The sequence below is a fragment of the Pan troglodytes genome, chromosome 3 (genome assembly GCF_028858775.2).
Source record: "Pan troglodytes isolate AG18354 chromosome 3, NHGRI_mPanTro3-v2.0_pri, whole genome shotgun sequence".
Lineage (NCBI taxonomy): Eukaryota > Metazoa > Chordata > Mammalia > Primates > Hominidae > Pan > Pan troglodytes.
This window is the reverse complement of record NC_072401.2, coordinates 50,959,615-50,986,715: the sequence shown is the minus strand read 5'-3', so window position 1 is coordinate 50,986,715 and position 27,101 is coordinate 50,959,615. Positions and strand designations below refer to the sequence as shown.

General features: G+C 37.2%; 1 protein-coding gene and 1 long non-coding RNA gene across 3 annotated transcripts in view; one reads left to right on the top strand and one right to left on the bottom strand.

Annotated features, from left to right (window-relative positions):
* Nucleotides 1–27,101, top strand: part of LOC107974268 (uncharacterized) — a 353,723-nt gene that overhangs the window by 178,081 nt on the left and 148,541 nt on the right. The gene's annotated exons all lie outside the window — the stretch shown is intronic.
* NAA11 (N-alpha-acetyltransferase 11, NatA catalytic subunit) overlaps nt 1–27,101 on the bottom strand; it is a 264,061-nt gene that overhangs the window by 88,504 nt on the left and 148,456 nt on the right. Inside the window, exon 2 of one of the 2 annotated variants that reach the window (XR_010156299.1) lies at nt 9,074–9,164. The gene's annotated coding sequence lies outside the window, so the exon portion shown is untranslated. Of the gene's footprint in view, nt 1–96; nt 9,165–27,101 lie in introns of those variants that run through there. The other variant, XM_054683774.1, reaches the window with a different exon arrangement.

Genomic DNA, 27,101 nt, shown 5'->3' with positions numbered 1-27,101 from the left:
CTTTTTCCCCAATATTAAAGAAATGTCATTTTGGGGCATTTGTTTCTTATTGCATTGCCAAGCCAAACATCTATTGTTACATTCATAGCTTACTGCTTTTTTTCTTTTTCTTTTTTTTTTTTTGACAGTGGGAGTGCAAGAATCCAACTTGTTATTGGTGCCACAAAGATTTTTGCATAAATCTTTAAATATACTCCTAGGGAAGACACATGGCTAGACCATCCAGGAGCCCCAGTAGCCCACAGGCAGCTCTGCAGCAGAAGCACATATGCTCATGAAAGCCTGTGCAACAGTGTAGGTCTCTTGTATTTCAGTCTATACATACTATTTAATGACACATGAGCATAGTAAATTCATCAATAAATCAGTTTGGTTGCTGTAAATTCTCTCATCACTATGAAAAATCTTGTTTTTGTAAGAAGATTTTGACATTAGCTTTGATTTCTGACCACAACACACAGATTCAGTCTTGTGAATGAAAATGCTACCTCAGACACCCCAGCCTTTATATCTGCATGATGCTCTGAATGTACCTTGTTATTTATGTACCATCCAATGCAGCATATGATATGTGTAGAAATGTTCATATGTGCTGTACTTGAAATGTAAGGAGTTAATATTCACTGACTAGACACTCACTCCCAAATAGTACTGTTTGGGGGAATTACAGAGAAAACCCTTTATACACAATTTCAAAACTTCGTCATTCAGCATTAACCAAATTATAGTAGAAATTGATTATATTTGTTTGAAAACCCATCTGTTCTTACCAGATAACACTGTATTTTACTGGATGTGGTTAGAAACAGACTGAGGAGAATGTTTGAAAGTTCACTTACTATCTTTAATCTGCTTGCAACTTTGTTTTTATTCACACATGTGAAACTGAGTTACCCATGCGAAACAGGTCTTTTCTCCCAATACAAATAATTCATGCAAATAGATGCCTGTGAACCTCTAGAATAAGTGAAAAATCAGCTAGGCTAAGAAGATGCAAAAGAGTGTATATCCAGCTAAAATAATGTTTATGAAAGCACAGAGGTGAGAGGGAAAAACACACATATTTAAGAAGCACAAATTCTACATTTCTTCAAAGGCCCAGTTACAAATATTTTATAAAGGAAATCAGGAGTCAATTCAATACTAATTCAGGTAAAGAGTCCTGAATTTTCAGTTCTAATGCCACCTATGACTCATTTAGGCAGTAATTATTAAATGAATATATACTATATGTTTCAGACACTATGCCAAATTCTAGCAATCCCACAGTGAACCAGGCACAGTCTCTCCTCTCAAGAAATCACAATCTAATTAAGGAAGTAGGGATATAGAAATAATCCTACAAAACTCTCTAGGCCTCACCATCTGTTAGATGTAGATAAATTTATATTAACCTTAATGTCTGAATTTGTTGCCTCAGACCTTCTTAAGTTATGAACATCAGTTTTCCTTCTAAGTTTCCTGAGTTACTCAGGAATTCCCAAGGATACCTCATACGTGTTCATAGAATCCTTCAATTTTCTTTTTTGGGCTCCCACAAAGGCACTTCTGACTGCTAGTGGTACCTCTGCATGTATGTTGCCCCTCCCACTCTTCAATGTCCTGTATTCCAAACCTTGCAAATTCCTCGGGGCACCACGTTGCCATTGGGTTGGTGTAACATGCTGTTTTCAGCAGAATGTGAAAATGCCCTGAGCCTTACCTCTAAGTTTTGCTTTGTCACCTGAACTACCAAGCCTCGCTACTTACGCCCCAGGTCTCACAAAGTTCTGTCCAATCCAGCCTCTGGGGTTAAAGCTGGAGAAGAGATGCACATTCTCTTCTCCATTTCCCTCTCTTATTTTTGGCTCTGATAAAACATTTCTGCTCACAGGTCTCTGTCCCTCAATACAAGTAATTAACCCAAATAGATGTCTGCAAACCTCTGCTAACATTTTTAGCAGACACAGGAACTTCTCAATTTTATTGTAATTACTACAGACTATGGTAAAAGTAACAGCAAAGATTACTTACTAGGGTTTGGGGGGCATACATGGAAAAAGCACTTAATTCAAGCTCAGGGAAGTGAGCATGGGGAGCTGGAAGGATTCCTGAAGGACAATACAACAAAACTGAGAACCTAAGAAAAAGTGGCAATTAGCTAGGCTACACGGACACTTAAGAGTGTATATGTACTTAAAACAGTGTTTATGACAGCTCAGAGGTAAGAAAAAAGAACACATTTATTCATGGAGTTCACATTCTACCCTTCTTCAAAGGCCCAGCCCAAACATCTTTTATAAAGCCTTCTCTTCTCTTTTCCCATTAATCTATTTATACCCCTCTTTTGCATTTGTCACATTAACCTTCTATTATAATTATTTGTGAGCATATCCATCTCCCCTTACTAGAAGAGAAGCTCATTGTGGGTTCTGCCAAATTATTTTTCATATCCTGCACATTAATAACCACAATGACTTGCATAGAACAGGTGCTTAATTAAAAGCAATATGCCTAAAGAGGCCGAAAGTGCTTGGAATAAGCAGACTCATGTTTCATAAACGAATAACAGAATGGCATCAATGATTCAAGCAAGTAGATGTGATAGTAACCTCACTGATTCTAGATAAAAAGGAAAGGCTGGACAAGATCTTTCTTACCTGTTGGAATAATTTCTTAACTTTGTTGGTATCACCAGAGCATTTGTGAAATAGTGATCAAGAGAATAATTATTCGGTTCCTTGTATTCCACTTTTAAATTTACTAATATTTATTAAAAACCGATTGTGCTAGATGCTTTTTTATTTAAAATATTAATGAAATAAATGATTCATACAAAATACTATTACATACATGTGACACTTAAAGGCTGATAAAACAATTATGTTCCTGCCAAATAGCTGAAGAAATAGACAACTAAATATTACAATGAAACATTTCTTATCCTAACAAAATGGCAAACCAGTATAGGCAGCTGGATTCCTCCCTCAGCTCTGGGGAAGTTTTAGAACTCAAAATAAAATTATAGACAAAATTAACATAATAGACAAGAGGAGTACGTAGGAATATGGCAGAATGCTGTAGTACTTGTTTCATTAGGCAAAGCAATTTAAATGGGTCTTAAGTCTATTACAAGAGCAAATGGAGAAAATATTATATAAACAGAGTAAGAACACTAAATTTATGCAATAGAAAGCATAAATGAAGAAAAGAAATGCAAGGAAAGTATAAAAAATGAAAAAATATTTTAAAAATGATAGCAGTATTAGGTCCTAAAATAATAGAAGCTGCAATAAATATAAATGGGTTAATCTAGTCAATTAAAGTCAGAGACTCTAAGATTTTAATTAAAATATCTAACATATTCTTTGCAAGAGAAAATATGAGGATATAAAAAGAAGAAAGCACATATTAACAACAACCTTGAAGACCACACTGTGATGCCATTAGTTACATCTCCTTCCTCCAGAGGTAATAATTACTCCAAAGTTTGTGTCTATTATTTCAGAATTAGTTTACTATTACTGTGTAACAAATTATCACAAGCTTAGTGGCTTAAAACAACATACACATACTATCTCACAGTTTATGTGTGTCAGGTATTTGGGCATGGCTTAGCTGAGTCCTCTTTTCACAGTTTGACAAGGCTGCAATTAAGATTAAGATTGGCTGAGCTGTGTTCTCATCAAAGGCATAACCAGGGAAAGATCTAATTCCACATACTGTAGGTTGTTAGCAGAATTCCTCTTCATGTGGTTATAGGATTTAGATTTATGTTTTCTTACTGGTCATTGGTTTGGGGACACTTCCAACTCTTGAGAGTCCTTTGCCACATAGGTTTTGCTGTAGACTTACAACATCACAATGTGTCAACTTACTTCAGGGTCAGTATTTACTGAGAATGTTTCACTTCTGTCTGTGAAAATAGAAGAATGACATTCCACCGCCTTTGCAATAATCTATTGGTTAGAAGCCCATACTGCAAGGGAGGGGACTATACAATGGTATGACTCCTTGAGGGTCATCCTAGGATATGTCCACAATTTACATTGATTTACTTTTTCACTGTATATGTATATCCTAAAGTAGATATTGTTTAGTTTATATGTGATTTTCAGTTTTATGTAAGTGGAATCATCCTGTATATATTATTCTTCAATTTCTTTTCCACTCATAGTTATGTTTGCTTTATATTCATATGTTCCACTGTAGTTGTAATTTTCATGACCATATAGCAGTCTATTTTAAGACTGTCACAAAATTGATTTTTCATTGTATTATTTCAGTTTTTGCTATTATAACCAATATTTCTATGGGCATTTTTGTTCATGTTCTCACTGTAAATGTGTAGGAATTTCTCAAGAATTATAATCCTTTCTTTACACAGTAGCCAGAGGAAGTAGTCTTTTTACAACATAAATTAAAACCCTCCAGTGACATTTTGCTATACTTCGAATAAAATCCAAACTCCTTAAACTATAGTTTACAAAGCTTTACTTGCTCTGGCCTCTGACCATATCTGTTACCTCATCTTAAACTGATATTACCCTTTCCCACTACGGTCCACAATGGCCTTTTTTCTTTTTCTCAATATTCAGATTTTTTATTCATTCCTGCCCTAAAGTCTTTTTACCCTGTTACTAGAATACTCTTCCTTGGGCTCTGAATGTAGACTCCATTTGATGTTGCATGACTAAGCTGACATATCTCCAGAGTGGCTTTCTGTAGCTACCAAATTCAAAGTAGACTTCTACTCACTGTCAGTCCCATAACTCTATTTTAATTATTTTCACAGAATCTATCCTTTTGATATATTTTTAAATTTATTATCTTCCTGTCAATGTGTTTAACTCTCTATTTTAAATGTAACTTCCCTGAGAACAAGTATCTTTTCCTGCTACTTATCTGTATATGTATAATATCTAGCAAAGTGTCTGGTACATAAGTAAAATAATAACTACACTATCAGATTTGGCAGAAGCAAAGATATAAGGTAAAATGGAGTATGAAACAACTTTTCTATAGACAGCAGGTGGGCTTAAGTGACATGCCTGTCCATTGTCTTATTAACACTTGTTAAGAAATATTGCCAGAAACAAAAAATAAAGAGTTTTCTGACAGTTTGAATTCTGAACTAGGAGGAAATGACATAACAACAGTGGATGAGTGAGTTTGGGGAAGGGTTAGGAAGTGCTGTTTTTCCAGGCCAATCATTTGGCATTTAGTTGTTGACAGCCTTCTTGGCTCACTAATTAGAACTGTAAAATTTCAGGTGAGTGACAGTAGCTTAAACACTAATTCTGCTTTTTGCAGCTGCAATCATTGGGAAGCTAATGGTATAATTGATGGATGCTGCCAGTTGCTGAAAAGAAGTGGAAATTAATACTTAAATTACCATTGTTAGAGGTCATAATCACATTTTCAGTTGCAACCAAAAGCAGTGCCTCAAACAATAAAAGTGTAATATAATTTTTGGGAGCAAACATGCCATTAGTACCTTGAATGTTGCTTATTATAAATACAGGTATAAATGTGTACATCAAATTTTACATTTCAATCTGTAATGGATTGAAGTTCTGCCCCATCCCCCAACTAACAGCCCTTAAAGAATAACAAAGAAAACTAAGATTTATCTAAACAGATAAATCCTCTGTAATAAAATATTTTTTCCACAAAAGGCATCAATTTCATCTTGGACCTCTTATAATTGTTGAACACATCTGCTTAGTTTTAAAATAATATATGCTTCACCATGGATTAAAGGAATTAAAACTTTTGGAAACCCATTTATAATGGAGCATAACCAGCTAATTGATTTTATAGTGGTAAAATGGACTTGAGCTCTTGAAATGGGATGCTATTGTGGTGATCAAGGATTTCTGAAATGATAGAACATCACAGTATTTATTTTTAAAACAATGTTTATGTCATATTCATCCTGTTCTAGTGAATGCAATTGAGACTATAGAAGTAGTGGCATTATTTTTTTTCTTCTGGTTTCCTTCATACACTTCTGTCCATTTCTTTTTGGTTTTCTTCATAGGCATGAAGAAAAAGTCGTGGGCTTGCCTTTATTTTTCCTTAATGTGATAATTCCAGATCCTGGCTGCACCTCATAAGTTCTGATTTAAGTGGTCTGAGGGTATCTTTGGCATAAGTATCTTTTCATTTGATTCTAATGTGCAGCCGGTGTTGAGAATCAGTATTTTACACTGTCTCCTTGGGTAGTTCATTCACTCTCATAATTTGAACGACTATCTTGATGACTCCCAAATGTGTATCATCAGCTCTAATTTTACCTGAGCTTTATGTTTGAAGGTGCAGATGCATGCTTGTCATCTCTCCTTGGATGGCCTCAACATGCCAGTACTGAACTCATCAACCACCAAGTGTCCTCCACCTGTTTTTTGTTCTATGTTTACTTTCTAGAATCTTGGAAATATTCTTTTGTTTCCTTTGTCTCTCCAACTATATTCAATTATTCAACAGTCTTGGCGATTTATCTTCTAAATGTTTCTCAAGTCTTTTCCTTTACGCTTACCTGAACTACCTTTGTTTAGTTACAATGTTACCGAATTGGCTTTTGTGACAATTTCAACATATTTTCCTTGTTCAGATCCTCTTCCCCACTAATAAAACCCACCCTATCTATCTGGGATGATCAATTTAAAACACCTGTTTAGCCACATCACTCACAGTCAAAATTCTTCAATGGCTTTTTATCATTTACTGGATCAGGCCCAAGCTTCTTAGCAAAGTTAGTTAAGGTAATTTCACCACTGGTTTATGTCTCTTTTCTCATTACTTGATTCTACCTGATTCATACTTTAGGATAGAGTATAAGGAACTACTTACGGTTGTCCCTAAATATGAAGTTCTCCTAATTCTTCATGCTTTTGTTCATATTCTTATTTTGTCTAAAATTACCTTTACTTTTTCATAAAACATTTAACTTCTAATCATCCCTTACTACTTTATATCACCTCCTGCTAAAAGGCTTCTCTGACTTGCTAGACTTGAATAAATGTCCCTCTGTCCTCTCCTAGCACTTTTGGAATTCCCTTGTAATAGAATTAGCCTTGTTAAAGTGAAATAATTTACTTACTTATCTGCCTCTCCACTAAAATGTAAGCAGGAGCTGTGTCTTACCATCTTCATATCCTCAGTGCCTACCTCGAGCTCTGTCAGAAACTTAGTAGGCTTTAATTGCACACTTTTTGAATGAGATGATTGCTGACAGCACCACGAAATCAACATGTATCCTTTAGACACTACCACTCAATGAAGGTGTTTTCCCTACTGTGAAATGGGTTGAGGAATTACTGTCTTTTTTTTTTTTTTTTTTTTTTTTTTTGAGACGGAGTCTCGCTCTGTTGCCCAGGCTGGAGTGCAGTGGCGCGATCTCGGCTCACTGCAACCTCCGCCTCCAGGGTTCACGCCATTCTCCTGCCTCAGCCTCCTGAGTAGCTGGGACTACAGGGGCCCACCACCACGGCCGGCTAATTTTTGAGATGGGGTTTCACCGTGTTGGCCAGGATGGTCTCGATCTCCTGACATTGTGATCCGCACACCTCAGATTCCCAAAGTGCTGGGATTACAGGCGTGAGCCACCGCGCCGGGCCCATAATTTTTTATGATCATTTCTCTTGAGACATTTCAGAAGGCATCAGGCAGCATTAACAAGAAACATCAGCTTGTTTTCACAGGTGCACGTTTTTATTTGATACTGCCTTCAAAACATTCCTAGTGATTTTATGTGTGAAGCTTTCCTTATCTAATGCCTAATTGCATTCTATGCTCTTTGCACAGTGAATTCTTGATTATCCATGGTCATGGTAGAAAGGGAGAGCGTGGATAATCTAAAAATCTCATTTGCATCAGCTGCCTCTCTCACCAAATCTTTTGCCAGAGATAGTAATGAGTGTATCAAAGCTAGTGGAAGTACAAATGAGCTGTGAAATGGCAAAAACACGTGTTGCCAAATGAAAAGCTCTGAGTAATACACATCTGGATAGTCAGTTACAGAATAACAGAATTAACTATATTTTAAAACTAGGAACTTAGTGTTTATGATTGATGACAAAGAAGACTGACGTCTCCTGCTCTGTTATCAGGACTCATTTTACCCATGGACAAAGTAAATGATTGTATACATGCTATTGTTTCAGGTGTGCTGGGTAGGTCTGGCTATCCTTAAACCCTATGAACATATACTTTTTATTCTGATCACATAGAGTTTTAGGAAACATATTTCATTCTCAGGTTTGGAGGACAGTTACAAGGCAGGTAAGTCAATGTAAGCATTATTTCTGTAGTCATTTACCAAATGGCTATCTTATCTTAGTGGAGTTAATAAGGTCAGTTGGAACTTCCAGAGTGCCCTGGATGTACCTGGAGTTTTTAATACCCATATAGTTTAAAAACTACAGTAAAACCCACATATGTATATTTGTAGTAAGACCTACATATGTATATTTGTAGTAAAACCCACATATGTATATTTGTAGTAAAACCCACATATGTATATTTGAAACCCATATGCTGAAATTGTTGGAGATGTCAAAAACCTTAGAGCTTTACCGGGCATACTCTGTATATTAGATATTAGAGTTATAGAACCAATGGGATGTGTGTGTGTGTATATATATATATACTCATATAGGGGTATATATATATTTATATATATGTGTGTATATACAAAGTGACTTATTTTAAGTAATTGGCTCACACCATTATAGAGGCTGGCAAGTCTAAAATCTGCAGGATGGACCAGCAGGCTGGAGACCCAGGAAGAGGGTCTTCATGCTGTGTCTACAGGCATAATTAATTCTCCTTGCTCAGGGAGGTCAGCCTTTTGTTCAGTTAAGGCCTTCAGTAGATTGGATGCAGCCCATTCTAATTATGAAGGGCAATCTTCTTTACTCAGAGTTCACCAATTTAAATGTTAATTTCATCCCAAAACACCCTCACACAAACAACCAGAATAATGTTTGACCACATATCTGGGCACTGTGGACCAGACAGCTTGACGTAAAATTCGCTATCATACATCTGTTAGATGATAAAAGAAGCCCAAGAAAGTTAAATAACTTGCCTGAGCTTCTGGTAATTGAGCTCAGACTTGTATCCAAATCTTCTTATTTCTTAATTGATGTCTTCTGCCACAGACTACTGATTTTTCACAACTGTGGTAATGAGAAGAAAAAGAATTTAGCTCAGAAATAAATGGCTCAGAATTAAATACAAATAGTGTTTCATTTTAAAAAGTCTATTGAACAGGACTCATGACATTTCAGAATGTCTAGTGTACATGATCCCTGACTAAATTGACAGTAGCAGATTCCTATTTTTTTAAATGACAGTTATATTGAAATATGTCACATACCATAAACATCACCATTTTATTGTTTTTTATTTTTTAGTTTTTATTTCCATAGGTTTTTGGGGAACAGTTGGCATTTGGTTATATGAGTAAGTTCTTTAGCGGTGATTTGTGAGATTTTGTTGCACCCATTACCCAAGCAGTACACACTGAACCCAATTTATAGTCTTTTATCTCTCACCCCCTCCCACCTTTTCCCCTAAGTCCCCAAAGTCCATTGTATCATTCTGATGCCTTTGCATCCTCATAGCTTAGCTCCTACTTATGAGTGAGAATATATAATGTTTGGTTTTCCATTCTTGAATTACTGAACTTGGAATATTAGCCTCCAGTTCCATCCAGATTGCTGCCAATACAATTAATTTGTTCCTTTTTATGGCTGAGTGGTATTCCATCATATACATATGATGGAATATATATATACACACATATATGTATGTATATATACATATATGTATATGCATGTATATATACACACATACACATATGTATATGTATGTATATATACATATATACGTGTGTGTGTATATACACACATATATATACACATATGTATATATACCAAAGCCCTCACCAAAATTGGCATAAAAGGGACATACCTCGAGCTAATAAAAGCCAGCTATGACAAAACCATAGCCAACATAATACTGAATGGGGAAAAGGTAAAAGCATTCCCACTGAGAACTGGAACAAGACAAGGATGGCCACTCTCACCACTTGTATTTAACATAGTACTGGAAGTCCTAGCCAGAGCAATCACACAAGAGAAAGAAACTAGGGCATCCAAATCGGTAAAGAAGAAGTTAAACTGTTGCTGATTGCTGATGATTTTTTTTTTTTTTTTTTTGAGACGGAGTCTTGCTCTTCACCCAGGCTGGAGTACAGTGGCGTGATCTCGGCTCATTGCAAGGTCTCCCTCCCGGGTTCACGCCATTCTCCTGCCTCAGCCTCCTGAGTAGCTGGGACTACAGGTGCTCGCCACCAAGCCCTGCTAATTCTTTTTATTTTTTAGTAGAGATGGGGTTTCACCGTGTTAGCCAGGATGGTCTTGATCTCCTGACCTCGTGATCCGCCTGCCTCGGCCTCCCAAAGTGCTGGGATTACAGCCGTGAGACACCATGCCCAGCCTATGATGATAAGATCTTATGCCTCCAAAAAGCTCCTAGAACTGATAAATGAATTCAGCAACGTTTCAGGATACAAAATTAATGTACACAAACCAGTAGCTCTGCTATACACCGATAGCAAACTAGCTGAAAATCAAATCAAGAACTCAACCCCTTTTACAATAGGTGCAAAAAACCCCCAAAACTTAACAATATACCTAACTGAGGACATGAAAGACCTTTACAAGGAAAACTACAAAACACTGCTGAAAGAAATCATAGACAACACAAACAAATTGAAACACATCCCATGCTCATGGATGGGTAGAATCAATATTGTGAAAATGAACATACTGCCAAAAGCAATCTACAAATGCAATGCAATTCCCATTAAAATACCACCATCAATCTTCACAGAACTAAAAAAAGTCCTAAAATTCATATGGAACCAAAAAAGAGCCTGCATAGCCAAAGCAAGACTAAGCAAAAAGAGCAAATCTGGAGGCATCACATTACCTGATATATATATATATATATATATATATATATATGGCTATAGTCACCAAAACAGCATGGTACTGGTATAAAAATAGGCATGTAGACCAATGGAACAGAATAGAGAGCACAAAATAAGCCCAAATACTTACAGCAAACTGATCCTTGACGAAGCAAACAAAAGCATAAAGTGGAGAAAGCACACCCTATTCAACAAATGGTGCTCAGATGATTGGCAAGTCACATGTAGAAAGAATACAAAAGTCAACTCAAGATGGACAAAGGACTTAAATATAAGACCTGAAACCATAAAAATTCTAGAAGACCACTTTGGAAAAACCCTTCTAGACATTGGCTTAGGCAAAGACTTCACGACCAAGAACCCAAAAGCAAATGCAAGAAAAGCAAAGATAAATAGGCTACACTTAATTAAACTAAAGAGCTTCTGCACTGCAAAAGGAACAGTCAGCGGAGTAAACAGACAACCCACAGAGTGGGAGAAGATCTTTGCAATCTATAGGTCTGGCAAAGCACTAATACGCAGCATCTACAAGGAACTCAAATTAGCAAGGAAAAAAGCAAACAATCACATCAAAAAGTGGGCTAAGGATATGAATAGACAGTTCCCAAAAGCAGATATACAAATGGTCAACAAATACATGAAAACATGCTCACCATCACCAATGATCAGGGAAATGCAAATCAAAACCACAATTTGATACCACCTCACTCCTGCAAGAATGACCATTATTAAAAAATAAAAAATAATAGAGTTGGCTTGGATGCAGTGAAAAAGGACATTTCTACACTGCTGGTGAGAATGTAAACATCACTATTTTAAAGTATACAGTTCAGTGATTTTTAATGTATTCACAAACTTGTACAATTACCATGATCTATTTCCAAAACATTTAATCACCCCCCAAAGAAATACTATACTATTGGGTTGGTGAAAAGTAATTACAGTTTCCTCCATTTTTAAAAGCAATGGCAAAAACAACTACTTTTGCACCAACCTAATAATTAGAAGTCACTCCCCATTATCCTTCCCTCTATTCTTTGAAAACCATGAATCTACTTTTTGTTTGTATAAATATACCTTTTCTGGACATTTTATATAAATGGAAATATATAATATGTGCCTTTTCATGACTGACTCTTTTCACTTAACATAATGTTTCAAAAATTCATTCATGTTGTAGAATGTGTCAGTTTTTTTCTTCTTTTATTGCCAAATACTATTCAATTATATGGATATACTAACTTTTGTTCATCTATTAGATATTTTTGTTCATCTAGATAGATATTTGAGTTGTTTCTACTTTCTTTCTTTTTTTTTTTTTTTTTTAAGACAGAGTTTTGCTCTTGTTGCCCAGGCTGGAGTGCAATGGTGCAATCTCGGCTCACTGCAACCTCTGCCTCCCAGGTTCAAGTGATTCTCCTGCCTCAGCCTCCCAAGTAGCTGGGATTACAGGTGCCTGCCACCATGCTCAGCTAATTTTTGTATTTTTAGTAGAGATGGGGTTTCACCACATTGGCCAGGCTGGTCTCGAACTCCTGACCTCAGGTGATCCAGCCGCCTCGGCCTCCCAAAGTGTTGGGATTACAGGCATGAGCCACCGTGCCCGGCTGAGTTGTTTCTACTTTTTAGCTATTATAAATAATCCTGCTATAAACATATGCGTACACATTTTTTATGGACTATTGTTTTCAATTCTTTGATATATTATTAAGAGTTGAGTTGCTAGGTCCTATGGTAACTTTTTGAGAAGCTGTCAGACTGTTTTCCACAGTAGCTGCACCATTTTCCACCACCAGTAGTGCATGGGGTACTAATTTCTCCACATGCTCAACACTTGTTATTGCCTGTCTTTTTTATTACAACAATGACTGTAGATGTGAAGTTGTATCTAATTGTGGTTTTGATTTGTATTTCCATAATGACTAATGATTTTTAGTATCTTTTTATGTGGCTATTAGCTGTTGGTATATCTTTGGAGAAATTTTTATTTAAATCTTTTGCCCATTTTAAAATCGAATTTTTAAATGGTTGATTTGTGAGAGTTCTTTATATATTTTGGCAATAAGCCTGTTATCAGATATATATTTGCAAATATTTTTCCCCATTCTATGCACTGTCTTTTCACTTTGTTGATGATGTTCTTTGAAACATTAAAGTTTTTAATTTTATATATTATTTACATGAAAATTTAAGGAATCCAGAATAGCAAAAAAACACCCTTGAAAAAAATAAATGTGGGTGTTTAAGTAAATTTGGGGTGGTTAAGTCTGATTACTTATTTTTCTTTTTCTGTTTGTGTATTTGGTATCATGTCTAAGAGACCATTGATTCATCCAAGATTACAAGGATTTAGGTTTTCTTCCGAGAGCTTTATACTTTTAGCTCTTACATTTATTCTGTGATTCATTTTGAGGGTTTTCTTTTGTCTATGTTGTGAAGTAGGTATCCAGCTTCCTTCTTTTGCAGATTCAGTTGTCTCAGCATTATTTCTTGAAAAGACTATTCTTTCCCATTCCCATTCTTTCCCTGTTGCGCAGGCTGGAGTGCATTGGCACGATCTTGGCTCACTGCAACCTCCACCTCCTGGGTTCAAGCAATTTTTCTGCCTCAGAAGAATCCTGGAGCCCTTATCAAAAGTCTATTGATCTTAAGTGTAAGGGTTTATTTCGGGATCTAAATTCTATTCCAATTATCTGTATGACTATCCTTGTGCCAGTAGCATACTGTTTTGATTACTATAGCTTTGTAAGAAATTTTGAAGTCAGAAAGTATGAAACCCCCAAATTAATTTTTTTCCAAGGGTGTTTTTTGCTATTCTGGATTCCTTAAATTTTAATGTAAATTTTAGGATCTTCATGTCAATATCCACAAAACAGGAGGTTGAGATATTAATTGGGGTTGCATTGAATCTGTGGACCAGGTTGGGAAGTATTTCCATCTTAGCAATATTGAGTCTCCTAATCCATGTACGTGGGATATCTTTCCTTTTACTTAGTTTTTTTTTTTTTTTTTTGAGATGGAGTCTTGCTCTGTCGCCCAGGCTGGAGTGCAGTGGCATGATCTCGGCTCACTGCAACCTCCACCTCCCGGCCTCCCGGGTTCAAGCGATTCTTCTGCCTCAGCCTCCTGAGTAGCTGGGACTACAGGCGCATGCCACCACCCCTGGCTAATTTTTCTATTTTTAGTACAGACAGGGTTTCACCATATTGGCCAGGCTGGTCTCGAACTCCTGACCTCATGATCTGCCCACCTTGGCCTCCCAAAGTGCTGGGATTAGAGGCGTGAGCCACCACACCCGGCCTACTTAGTTCTTCTTTAATTTCATTCCACAGTATTTTGTAGTTTTTAGTATGCATGTGTTGCACTTCTTTGAGAAACTTATTTCTAAATATTTCATTCTTTTAATGCTATAAGTGGAATTATTTTCTTTATTTTATTTTTACAATATTTATTGCTAGTATGTAGAAATATAACTGATTTTTGTATATTGGTCTTGCATCTTGCCATCTTGCTGAACTTGGCCCCTGTAATTTTGATAACCAGTAAATATTCCCATGTATTTCCAAAAGCTTCTAGGTTGGGAAAGGTGGTATTCTGCCTAAGTGAAGAAAGCTTGAGCATGATCTGAAAGGTAAGTGTTGAATCCCGGAGAACTAAATAGTTCTGCCTAATAAAAAACTGGGGGTCTTAGAATTGTCAGTGCTTAAAATTGGGATTGATAAGCCTCTTGACATGGAAAAAGAGACATGGATGAAAAGGATACACCTGCAAGAGTGACCCAGCTGCACTCATGGTGATTAGTGAGTACTAAAGAGGAGTGAATTAGAGAGAAATTTTTGTGGTGAGAATGGCAGAAGAATTGTAAATGGTCTTATGGTGTATTTTTATTTTATGCTGTCCACAAATATCCCATAATGATAACTAATCCTTTTGTCACAGTCTATGGCACCTTTGTGTATGTTTTACATTTTACAAAAGAAGAAAAAATGTTGTTTCTTAACTGAGTCAACTTGAGATTATATTAATCTGGCATGGCATGGGAATGAAATAGTCTGGTTAATCTTAATCTATTTAAAAGGAGAGCCAGCATTATGTTACATAGTCTACCGATATCCAAAGAGCTGGAATACTGTAAAATGTATCTCCATTAAGCTTTTCCTAAAGAGGCAAGATGGTAGTGTCCATTATAGGAAAGAGAAAGATAAATAGAAGTAAATAGGAAGTATTCTTCATATATTATTATATACTAACAACATATGTGTTACATTTATGAAGTAGGAACTGTCATTACCATCATCCCATCTTAAAGATAGGGAAACAAACTTCAGAGAAATTTAAACATTATTTAGAGTAATGCAGCTAATATAAGTGGTAAAACTAAGTCTCTGATTCCAAAGCCCCTCCTATTTCCACCATATTGTTGATTTTCAGGACATCCGTGTTGCCCAAATTCAGGAGTGCTGTTCACACAGAATACAACGTGAATGGTGTCTTTTAGAGTTGGCAGCACAGCAGCTCTGAAAAGGAAAGAAGACTTGGGTCCTAGCTATGTGAACTGAGAAAGTCACTTACCTTTCCTGAATGTGCATTTCCGCAGTTGTACAATAGGGATTCTAATATCATCTCTTGACTACTGCGTGAGGCTTTGCTGTGAACTAGAAGAGATCATGTGAAAGGGCTTCATAAAAACATTAAGCAGGCCCTTTCTTCCATGAGAACTGTGGGGCTGTGGGGAGGGTTAAAAAATAAAAAAATAAATAAAGCAGATAGAAGTAAGGAATGGTGAAGAAGAGGCAGAATTGACGTCAATTTCTTAGCCTGTCACTGGGTCATCATTACAAACATTAGCATTATACTAGAGGTGTCTGCTGGCATCAGTGCTTGGGAATTTTAGTTAATAGAATGCTGACTGACACAAGGTTTGTTCCCAGGTATTTCTGCAGAATGAAAGCTTCCAGGAGTGCAAGGCCATCCAGCTACATCCAGATTCTGTATTTAAAGGTGGATGCTTGGAAGACAGCTGGAGAGGCTGTGCTTGACTGGGAGTCTGGCAAGCTGCTTAGCATCCTCCTGAAGACACAATGAAAAGATCCTGTAGCACATTCTGTCGGGGGTTTGCAGGAGATAGGAAAGATTACCCTATTTGTTATATTTATTGGAGATATTATTATTTGTTTTATGCCGTGTGGAAGGAGGGCCAGAGCTATAATCTATTGATCATTTAGTTTTATGAAGTTCTCAAATGGGTGATCTGGTATTTTTCTGACAGAGAGGCTATGGTTCCTGAACACCAGTAATAAGGTTGTCATGTCATTTTCTTCTCGGTCTTTTTATTGCTTTTTATCTCTTTGCTGATATTACCTCTCCCCAACCTCACCTCCCTCTTGCTACTGTATTTTTTTTTAGGGCCATGTTTAGGACCAGGTTGATTCATTTCATAGAACCCATCCTGTGCTTTTAAGAAATTACTCATCTTGGTTTTTCATGTTTCATCCTGTGATGAAACAGTCTGCCCGCTGCAGTCACTATTGTAAAGTCTTCATAGACTTCATAGTAAACACAGGAATTTAACTGGGGGAGAAATAGGTCAGGGAAGCAGAGACCAAATGTTCATTTTGCAGCCACGGTGTGAGCAGATGGGTAACAGAATGAAGTGGCTTTCTTTGTGGGCCTTGGTTTTCTGTGAACTCTTTCAGGATCTCCTGGGATTCATGCTCCTTCAAAATTCCCAAGTGTCTTGAGCAGACAAACATTGAGGACGGTGTCTTTCTAAGAGAAGACACCAAGGTTATTATCTTCCTATCTCCTCTCTTATCACACAGAAAATACGCTTGATGAGATACACTCTTTCACCCACTTAGTTATCTAGAAATGTGATAAAGAACACAAAATCTCCTTGGGAAACACTGCTAAACAGCTTGGCTCTCAATTGGTGACAAATAGCCCCAGGTGGTCACCAGTGGCCCCAACACAGACAAAACTCCATTCTTCCCTCGTGCCAGTCAGTCAGCCAGGTGAAGTGGTTTCAAATCATTCATAAGCTGGCAATATATGACTTTACTCCCAAGGAACACAGAGTTAAGAAAGAAGCTGTTAACAAAATGTATCTACCTTTAAGAGAAAGAGTATAATGTGTGCAAGGACAGCAGAAAGATTAGCAATGGCATCTCATACCCAGGCTAGTGAAGAGTTAAGCATTGAATGACTGTGGGAGGCTGGTGTTATAGCTGGGGAACAACTGCCTAATGTCTTTCAACCGGATTGTTTAGCAAAGCTTCATTATGAACGTAATTGTGTGCTTGCACAGGCACACCACACGGAGGGAACACTCACAGTAAAGGTATGATTGTATTGCCTGCTGCCATGCCAATTACTGGATATTAATGGCAGGATGGCATGCATATGCCGGAGCTGGGAAGCAGAAGGTTAATAGACGAACAGCACCAGAAGAGCCCATTTATCAGTTTCTATTTATCTCTCCTTGGGAGGTGGCAGGTTTACAGTAAATACCTTCTGTCCTCCTAATTTCCTAATGATGGGGATAATGATGGAGAATGGTGAAGTCATTAACTGGGACAGGCTCTGTGCATCACTCTGTCAACCACATCTCCCCAAGACCTGCAATGAGAAGTGATGGGCCCCAGCTGTTCACCAGAATCTGAGCCCCTCCTCCCATCCCCTCCACTCTAAACTGCAGGCTTGGGAAATGGTTCCCCAAATGAAGAAGCTGGAGGCCCAGGGTATGCAAAGAATGAGAGAAGGAAAGCAAGTCTCTTCAGACAGGAGTAGAGCTCTTCCTGTTACTCTCCCTTTGCACAGAACCTGGAGGAAGTTGTGTTGACATATGCTGGAGTGCTTCTCCAGTGATGCCAAAGCTACCATGAAATATATGTAGAATTGGATAATGAATCAGTAATTAAAGTGAGTATGTTAGGGGAGGGTGGAGAAGCACATTTCACCCAATGTTCTTCTTTTTAAAAACTGGGAGACATCTACAAAATATATAAAGCATTTTCACAGCTCGCTTCAAAATGGGCTGCAGAGACTGGAGGAAAATCTCTTCTGCAGAGGTAAAGGTTTTTATTTTACAATCCTGAAGGTAGATGGAAACAGCTTAGATTGACTTGGCTGTGATTTTAAATTTATTCCTAATAGTGGTTACAAAGTATCTACTTCATCTAACTGTTTATACATAGTCTTTTGACTTAGTTATTGCCTAAAAGTAAGTGGTAACTTGGTTTTGCCTCAGTAATTTACAGAGCCTTTAAAGAAGGATGACTTTCTTTTCTTTTATTTAGGAAGCACATTATCTATTTCTAGAATTTACTCTCTATTAATTGAGGAAAGCTGTTATTTTACCTATAGGTGGTAGGATTATTTTGCTAGCAATAATGGAGAAGTACTTAAGCCAACAACAGCAAAACATGAAAGTATATCCTGGTGGCATGAAAGAATCTCAAGATCAGAGACATAGTTGGGCCTCAGGAATAGACTGAGAAAACTTATCATCTTAACTGAAAATTGTAGCACCATCTTTCTCTTGCACGTCTTGCTGCTCTCTAACCACGGTTTTTTCCCCTTTCTATACACCTATGTTCTATTGTTCTTAGAACACAGAATGGGAAATAGAATTTCTTACAGTGCACAGTTTTATTATTTCAGGTCCAGCTGAACAACTGAACTTTTTTTTAAGAGGCAGGGTTTTACTTTGATGTGGGGGCTGGAGTGTAGTGGTGCAAACATAACTCAGCTCATTGCAGCCTCAAATTCCTAGACTGATCCTCCTCTATCAGTCTCCCTAGTAGCTAGAATTATAGGTGTGCACTACCATACCTGCCTATTACTTTTTTTTTTGAGACAGGCTGGTCTTGAACTCCTGGCCTCAAGTGATCCTCCTGCCTGGGGTCTCCCAAAGTGCTAGGATTACAGGTATTGTAATCCTAGCACTTTGGGAGGCTGAGGCGGGCAGATCACAAGGTCAGGAGTTCAAGACCAGCCTGCCTAACATGGTGAAACCCCGTCTCTACTAAAAAATACAAAAATTAGCCGGGCGTGGTGGCATGCACCTGTAGTCCCAGCTACTTGGGAGGCTGAGGCAGGAGAATTGCTGCAACCTGGGAGGTGGAAGTTGCAGTGAGGCAGGACACCCCACTGCACTCCAGCCTGGGCAACAGAGCAAGACTGTTTCAAAAAAAGAAAAAAAAAATTACAGGCATGAGCCACCATGCCTGGCCAGAAATCATCTGATCTTTATCATCTGTCTCTGTTTCTCTTTCTCCTACCTCCCATTTGAGGGGTGAAACTTTGGCCCAGTTTTGTCTCTTATAGCTAGGGTACTGGAATTAGTCACATGATTATGGGTGCTGGAGGATGGAGGTATGAGGTATGGGGAGTCACCAAGTCACCAAAGAAGGGGAAACGGAAGGGAAATTGTGAGCTATTAAGACAGCTTATTTTATATATATATATATATATATATATATATATATATATATATATGGAGAGAGAGAATAGACAACTTATTTTATATATATACATACATATATATACATATATACACATATATGTATGTATACACACACACACACCCACATATATATATATATATAGAGAGAGAGAGAGAGAGAGAGAGAGACGTGGTAAGAAATTAGGGAAAAGTACAGTCCCATCAGGACTTATGTTTTGGGAAATTTACTTCAATAACACTTAACAGTTATAAAACCTCTTAACATCAGTCTAAATCAAGTCCAATGATAGGGATAGATATCAAGAACATCAGTTCTATGATAGGGATAATAGTATCTGCACCGTACCTATTAAATGGGGAGTCATGAGGATTAAATGAGATGATGTTTCTGAAGTGCTCGATCAGTACCCCACCTAGAAAAAGTTTCCTAATATGTGGTAGCTATTATAGTTGTCAGTGTGAGTTTTCCAAGTTTGATAGTATCAGTCCATTCTCTCATTGCTATGAAGAAATAACTGAAGCTGGGTAAGTTATCAAGAAAAGAGGTTTAATTGGCTCATGATTCCACAGCCTGTAAAGGAAGCATGAGGCTGGCATCTGCTTAGCTTCTCAGGGGGCCTCAGGAAAATTATAATCATCATGGAAGGCGAAGGGGAAGCCAGCACTTCACATGGATGGGTCAAAAGGAAGAGAGAGATGGGGAAGTGCTACACATTTTTTTTTTACTCTTTAAATTTTATTTATTTATTTTATTGTACTTTAAGTTCGGGGATACATGTGCAGAACGTGCAGGTTTGTTACATAGGTGTACCTGTGCCATGGTGGTTTGCTGCACTCATTAACCCATCATCTACATTAGGTATTTCTCCTAATGTATCCCTCCCCTAGCCCACTACCCCCCAACAGGCCCTGGTGTGTGATGTTCCCCTCCCTGTGTCCATGTGTTCTAATTGTTCAACTTCCACTTATGAGTGAGAACATGCAGTGTTTGGTTTTCTGTTCCTGTGTTAGTTTGCTGAGAATGATAGTTTCCAGTTTCATCCATGTCCCTGTAAAGGACATGAACTCACCCTTTTTTATGGCTGCATAGTATTCTGTGGCGTATATGTGCCATATTTTCTTTATCCAGTCTATCATTGATGGCCATTTGGGTTGGTTCCAAGTCTTTGCTATTGTGAACAGTGCCACAATAAACATATGTGTGCATGTGTCTTTATAGTAGAATGACTTATAATCCTTTGGATATATACCTAGTAATGGGATTGCCAGGTCAAATGGTATTTCTGGTTCTAGATCCTTGAGAGATCGCCACACTGTCTTCCACAATGGTTGAACTAATTTACACTCCCACTAACACTGTAAAAGTGTTCCTGTTTCTACACATCCTCTCCAGCATCTGTTGTTTCCTGACTTTTTAATGATTACTATTCGAACTAGCGTGAGATGGTATCTCATTGTGGTTTTGATTTGCATTTCTCTAATGACTAGTGATGATGAGCTCTTTTTCACATGTTTATTTACCACATAAATGTCTTCTTTTGAGAATTGCCTGTTCATATCCTTTGCCCACTCTTTGATGGGGTTGTTTGTTTACTTCTTGTAAATTTGTTTAAGTTTTTTGTAGATTCTGAATATTAGTCCTTTGTCAGATGAATAGATTGCAAAAATCTTCTCCCATTCTGTAGGTTGCCTGTTCACTCTGATGATAGTTTCTTTGCTGTGCAGAAGCTCTTTAGTTAAATCTCCTTAAGCTGATAAGCAACTTTAGTAAGGTCTCAGGACACAAAATCAATGTGCAGAAATCAAAAGCATTCCTATACACCAATAATAGACAAGCAGAGAGCCAAATCATGAGTGAACTCCCATTCACAATTGCTACAAAGGGAATAAAATACCTAGGAATACAACTTACAAGGGATGTGAAGGACCTCTTCAAGGAGAACTACAAACCACTGCTCAAGGAAATAAGAGAGGACATAAACAAATGGAAAAACATTCCATTCTCATGGATAGGAAGAATCAATATCCTGAAAATGGCCATGCTGCACAAAGTAATTTATAGATTCAATGCTATCCCCATCAAGCTACCATTGATTTTCTTCATAGAATTAGAAAAAACTACTTTAAATTTCATATGGAACCAAAAAAGAGTTTGTATAACCAAGACAACCCTAAGCAAAAAGAACAAAGCTGGAGGCATTATGCTACCTGACCTCAAACTATACTACAAGGCTACAGTAACCAAAACAGCATGGTACTGGTACCAAAACAGATATATAGATCAATGGAACAGAACAGAGGCCTCAGAAGTAACACTACACACCTACAACCATCTGATCTTTGACAAACCTGACAAAAACAAGCAATGGGGAAAATATTCCCTATTTAATAAATGGTGTTGGTAAAACTGGCTAGCCATATGCAGAAAACTGAAACTGGACCCCGTCTTTACACCTTATGCAAAAATTAACTCAAGATGGATTAAAGACTGAAGACCTATAACCATAAAAACCCTAGAAGAAAACCTAGGCAATACCATTCAGGACATAGGCATGGGCAAAGACTTAATGACTAAAACACCAATAGCAATGGCAACAAAATGCTACACGCTTTTAAACAACCAGATCTCATTAGAACTCACTCACTATCATGAAAACAACACCAAGGGGGACATCTGCTCCCATGATCCAATCACTTCCCACCAGGCTCCACCTTCAACATTGGAGATGACATGAATTGTATGTGACATGGATCCAAACCATATCAGACATGTTTCTGTTCTCCAAAGGTGAACAAGTTGTTTATAGCAAACGTGGCAGACTGTATTTTCAGAAATGGCCATAGCAGTATTTCTGACCCTACATGCTCTTCTGCATTATAGCCACACCCACAAGAGGTGGATTTATTTCCCTTTCTTTTGAATTTGGGTGGGTCTTTATGACTGCCTTGATGAACAGAATGCATCACAAATGATACAAAGTGATGCTAGATCCTGAGATACAATACATTCCACCTAGGGCCAGCTTCATGCGCATGGGATTTGTGCAATCACACAGGGTCCTGCACTCAGAAGGGCCTCACATTGGTTGAATGCTCTACTGTTATTGTTTTGAAATTCTTGGTATTTTTGGACAAGGGGCTTTCCATTTTCAGTTTCCACTGGGCTTTACAAATTATGTCACCAGTCTTGCTTCCACCTGGCTCTCTATCACTTGGGACACATACATTGTATGCCTGTAGACATCATGCTGGAGACATGGAGAAGCCATGTGGAGATTCCATTATAAAGAGAGGACATTCAGATGTTTCTCCTCTCTGAAGAGCCATATTTTTGCTAAGACTTGAAGTCTATAAAACAGTTAATCAAGTGTATACCAGGGAAGCTAGATACCCTGGCAGAAGCTAGAATGTTCAGAGACCCTGAGGTCAGAAAGGACTTTGCATTTTGGCTCCGTTTCAGGGACTGTGTTAATGTCTTTTTGTAATTGGTGGAAAGTTTGCATATGAAGGCCTAGAAAAATTTCAAGAAAACTTGAGAAAATATATTAATTTGTCTTTTCAAAAAATTAAGGCTTAGAAGTTTTATTTCTTCATTACCAGCCTCAGGCTTTCTCTCCTTTTCCTCTGTTCCTCCTTCTGAATATTTTTACATCTGTGATCTAAGGTTTTTTTAAAAAAGTAATCTTAAATGTTAGAGAAAAAGCCAAAACACTTGTTTTGTGTAAATACAAGAAAAATTTATCTTTGATTAACTGAGATGGCTGTGTAAAGTAATAGTTAAATGTTATAGCATTCACAAAAAAACAAAAAAAATATAGCATTCACTAAAATCCAAGCTATGAAAGATTCTTTTAGAGTTTGTTTATACATTCAGTTAATATATATTTGTTATGTTCCTCTCATGTTGATAACATAGTGCTTGGCCCTGGAAACACTCTCTGCTCTCTTGAGATGTTAAGAATCTAGAGAATAGCCATGGTTTGAATGTGTCTCCAAAAGTTCATGTGTTGGAAACCTAATCCCCAAGGCAACAGTGTTGAAAGCTTGGACTTTTAATAGGTGATTAGGTCATAAGGGCTCTGCCTTCATAAATGGATTAATGTCATTATTGTGGCAGTGAATTATATATTGTGGGAGTGGGTTAGATATTGCAGGAGTTGGCTCTTGATAAAATGATGAGTTTGGCCCTCTTTTCTCTCCATGTCATGTTTACTCTCTTGCCCTTCCACCTTTCACTGTGGGATGACACAGCATGAAGGTCTTCACCAGATGTGGGCCCCTTGATCTTGGACTTCCCAGCCTCCAGAGCTGTAAGAAATCAAAATCTGTTCTTTATAAATTACCCAGTTTCAGGTATTCTGCTATAGCAGCATAAAATGGACATTTAGACTGTAGATAAAATATGGGCAAATACAGCAGTAATTATATAGTTATTATATAGTAAAGACTCTGAAGGGGGAGGTACAGGTGCTGAAGCATCTCATATGGATTTATAATGAAGCCAGGGATTATTTCAATGTGAACATAGCACCATTATTGTATAAGGTAACATAGATCTTATAATTTCAGAGAAAATGTTACCATGGATTATTTACTTTGTGGCTTATCTATGATCAATATTTAATCTTAGGTTGCCTATCTCCTGGTTCTGTGACACATATTTAGGAGTACTTAGCAAATTCTTAAAGGGACAAATCTACTATAAAATACTGTTACCCAAAATGAATCACAAAAAGTAATACAAATAACATTTGGTTGATCTGCTATTTGGAGATTCTGTAAGGAAAAGTGCCTAGCACAAATTCTAGTAAGTATGCATTAATTATTGGTTTATTTGTTTCTACTTTTTTATTTTATGAGTGTAGAAAGTTGATTAGGTTCAGAAACTTAGGACATTAAGAAGAATATGAACAATAGGAAAGGCAGAAAATAATAAAATTGACAGGAAAAGGTATGAAATCAGGAACTTGTCTATTTTGCTATAAGTTTATATTCTTTTCTTTCATTCTGAGTCATAATCTGTGATTTTTATCACTTATACGTTGGAAAAACAATGCTTTCAAAGGCTTCATGACTACTCTACAGAATATAAAATGAAATAAATCAGTGAGGATATGCTCCCTCCTAATAATAAAAATTTCCCTCTCAAGATCTGTTTACTGATGTTGGAACCATTTCCTTGAACCACTCTCAAAATTATATATTTTTTTAAAAAATTATTAAGACCCCTAATTGTATTGTGAAACTACTTATTAACTTTTTTTCCAAGGGAAAAATCAGTTTATCTGAGAACACAGTTGGCACTTTAATTATATGCTTTAAACACTTCCCTACAGATGCCAGGCAGCTATTTATTTTCTGGATTTTTTTCCCTAAGTCTCTGGTTGTTTGCACAGATGAGTTTTATTTAAACATATGATGAAAGTCAATAACACTCAAAGTTTATTTTAAGAATATTTCCTTTACAGCCTCTCCTTCATGTACACAAGGGGGTCTCTATGTGGTTGGGATGAGGGTGGCAAAGGTTACCAAAATTACCTGGGGTAGCTTTTTCAAGCTGTCCATATCCTTCGCTCTTCTCTAGATTTAGAAGCACTTAAATAAATGTAAAACACCCTACCTCACCTTTAATTCCTGAGACTGAAAACTATAAGTCAGAATTAGTTGGGCAGTTACATAACAATCATGAAGAAATAGAATAGCAATCATAGAATACTAGTAGATTTAGAAGGGGTATTAGAGGCAATCTTGCTCAACTGTTATTTTACAGCTAAGACTGCAGAGGCACAGAGAGCTTAAATAACTCAAATTTGGCAGGACTTTAACCAGAACTGCTGTCTCCTGACTCCACATTTCATTCTTTTCCATAAGACCACACTTGTTGCTCTCTTAGTTCATATTAGCTAGTGCAAATAACACCAATATGGAAACTCCAGCGAGCCAAGATGGATATACTTTCGTGGGTAGAACGAAAAGGAGATTTTGAAGATAGTTTCTGCTAATAGAAGACAGAATGCTTATTGTAACCTCAGTTGATGTAATTATATGAACTTGAGGTTAGATGAAAAGGTGAAAGGTTGTGGGGATAGTGGGACAGGAAGCGTCAGTGGCTCAGGCAACATTGATCTGTTGCAGTGCCAGTCTCTAATCATTCAATCAGCTATGTGTTGAACTAGATTCTATATGAGCTAATAAAAGTGTTACATGGTGGTACTCTATGGTTGGCACCACATTTTATACTCACTGGGAGATGGAAAAACACACAGGAGGTATATTGAAACTAAGTAGATTGGTAACCTTCACAAGATCCTTGTGTGTCTTGTTTACCATCTCATCTCATACATAGAACAGTACCTGGTATATACTAGATGTTTAATAAATATTGATTTAATAAGTCATTAACATATGATTAAGAACGTAGATAAATACAACAACAAATAAAGTCTCTAGGATTTTGGAAAGAGGCTGTAACCACCTGGGAAAACTTCACAGAAAATGAGAGTTTAAGATACTGAGAATAGAACCACTAAGAAGCAGAAAAGAGAAGATATTCTCGTGGGGGAGAACAATGGCTGGGAGGGGAGGAAGCATGGCCAAGGCAAAGAGGTGGGCATTAATAAGGTATGTTCCACATTCTGGGGCTAATGAGAAGACAATGTTAGCTTTATTTCTTTTTACTTGGAATGATATATGTTATTTATAAGGTTAAGTGAGATTTTACAGAGCCTTAATGCCTAGGCTGGCCCTGGACCTGGAAATTTGAGCCATTGAAGTTTGGGGGTTTGGTAATGACAGTGAGGCCTTTGAGCTGCACTGAAGCTGGTCTCTTAGGACAACAACAATTAGAGGTGGAAGGAAGATAAAGGAGGCCTAAGACAGTCAGGGGGAGGGAGACTCCCCATTCACTGACCTGTCAGTTCAGGCTTGGGCTCTTGCCACCTGTGATCCTGTTCATCATTTGGTTAGGTACCCAAAGCTTATGTGAAGAACAAATTGTTTGGAATAAATTTGTGGGAACCTCTGATAATCACTGTATATGAAATAGAATACAATTTTGAGAAAAAATCATTAGGTTTTGAAGAAAAGTTAAAATATTTTTAAAGAATATGGAGAATTGGAACAATTTCTCTGAGAATTAGACATTTTGAAACTATATATTAATATTTACTCATCTGCTCCTTAAATGCAGCACATTTCTGATGCTAAAGTATTAAGACGAGAGCAAAGTGAGAGGGGGGTGGGAAAATAGTTTCTTAGTCATATGTTCTCTGGGTGTCCACATCTTTGAAAGCCCGTGTACAGGATTTTATGTTGTGGATCACTGGCAATAATATACAGTCTCAGTAGAGAGTATGAAGGTTACACCCTGCTGTGGCTCCTTTTTCTTACAATTTACTGGCCATTGCTACATAGAAATCAAGTCACAATGGAAATATTTATATTTAAAAACTCCAGACTATTTCAGGAGCAAAATTACTCATGACTGAGTTACAACGGGATGCATCAGCTCATTTAGCAGTTGCCTCCTTAGCTTTGAAACATCAACTGTGACATAAATCAAGATGTACATTAACAAGGATGGTATAAAACATCTGTGAATTCTAAATAAGGGAAAATCACATTAGTCACCATGCAAACAATGTGTATGAT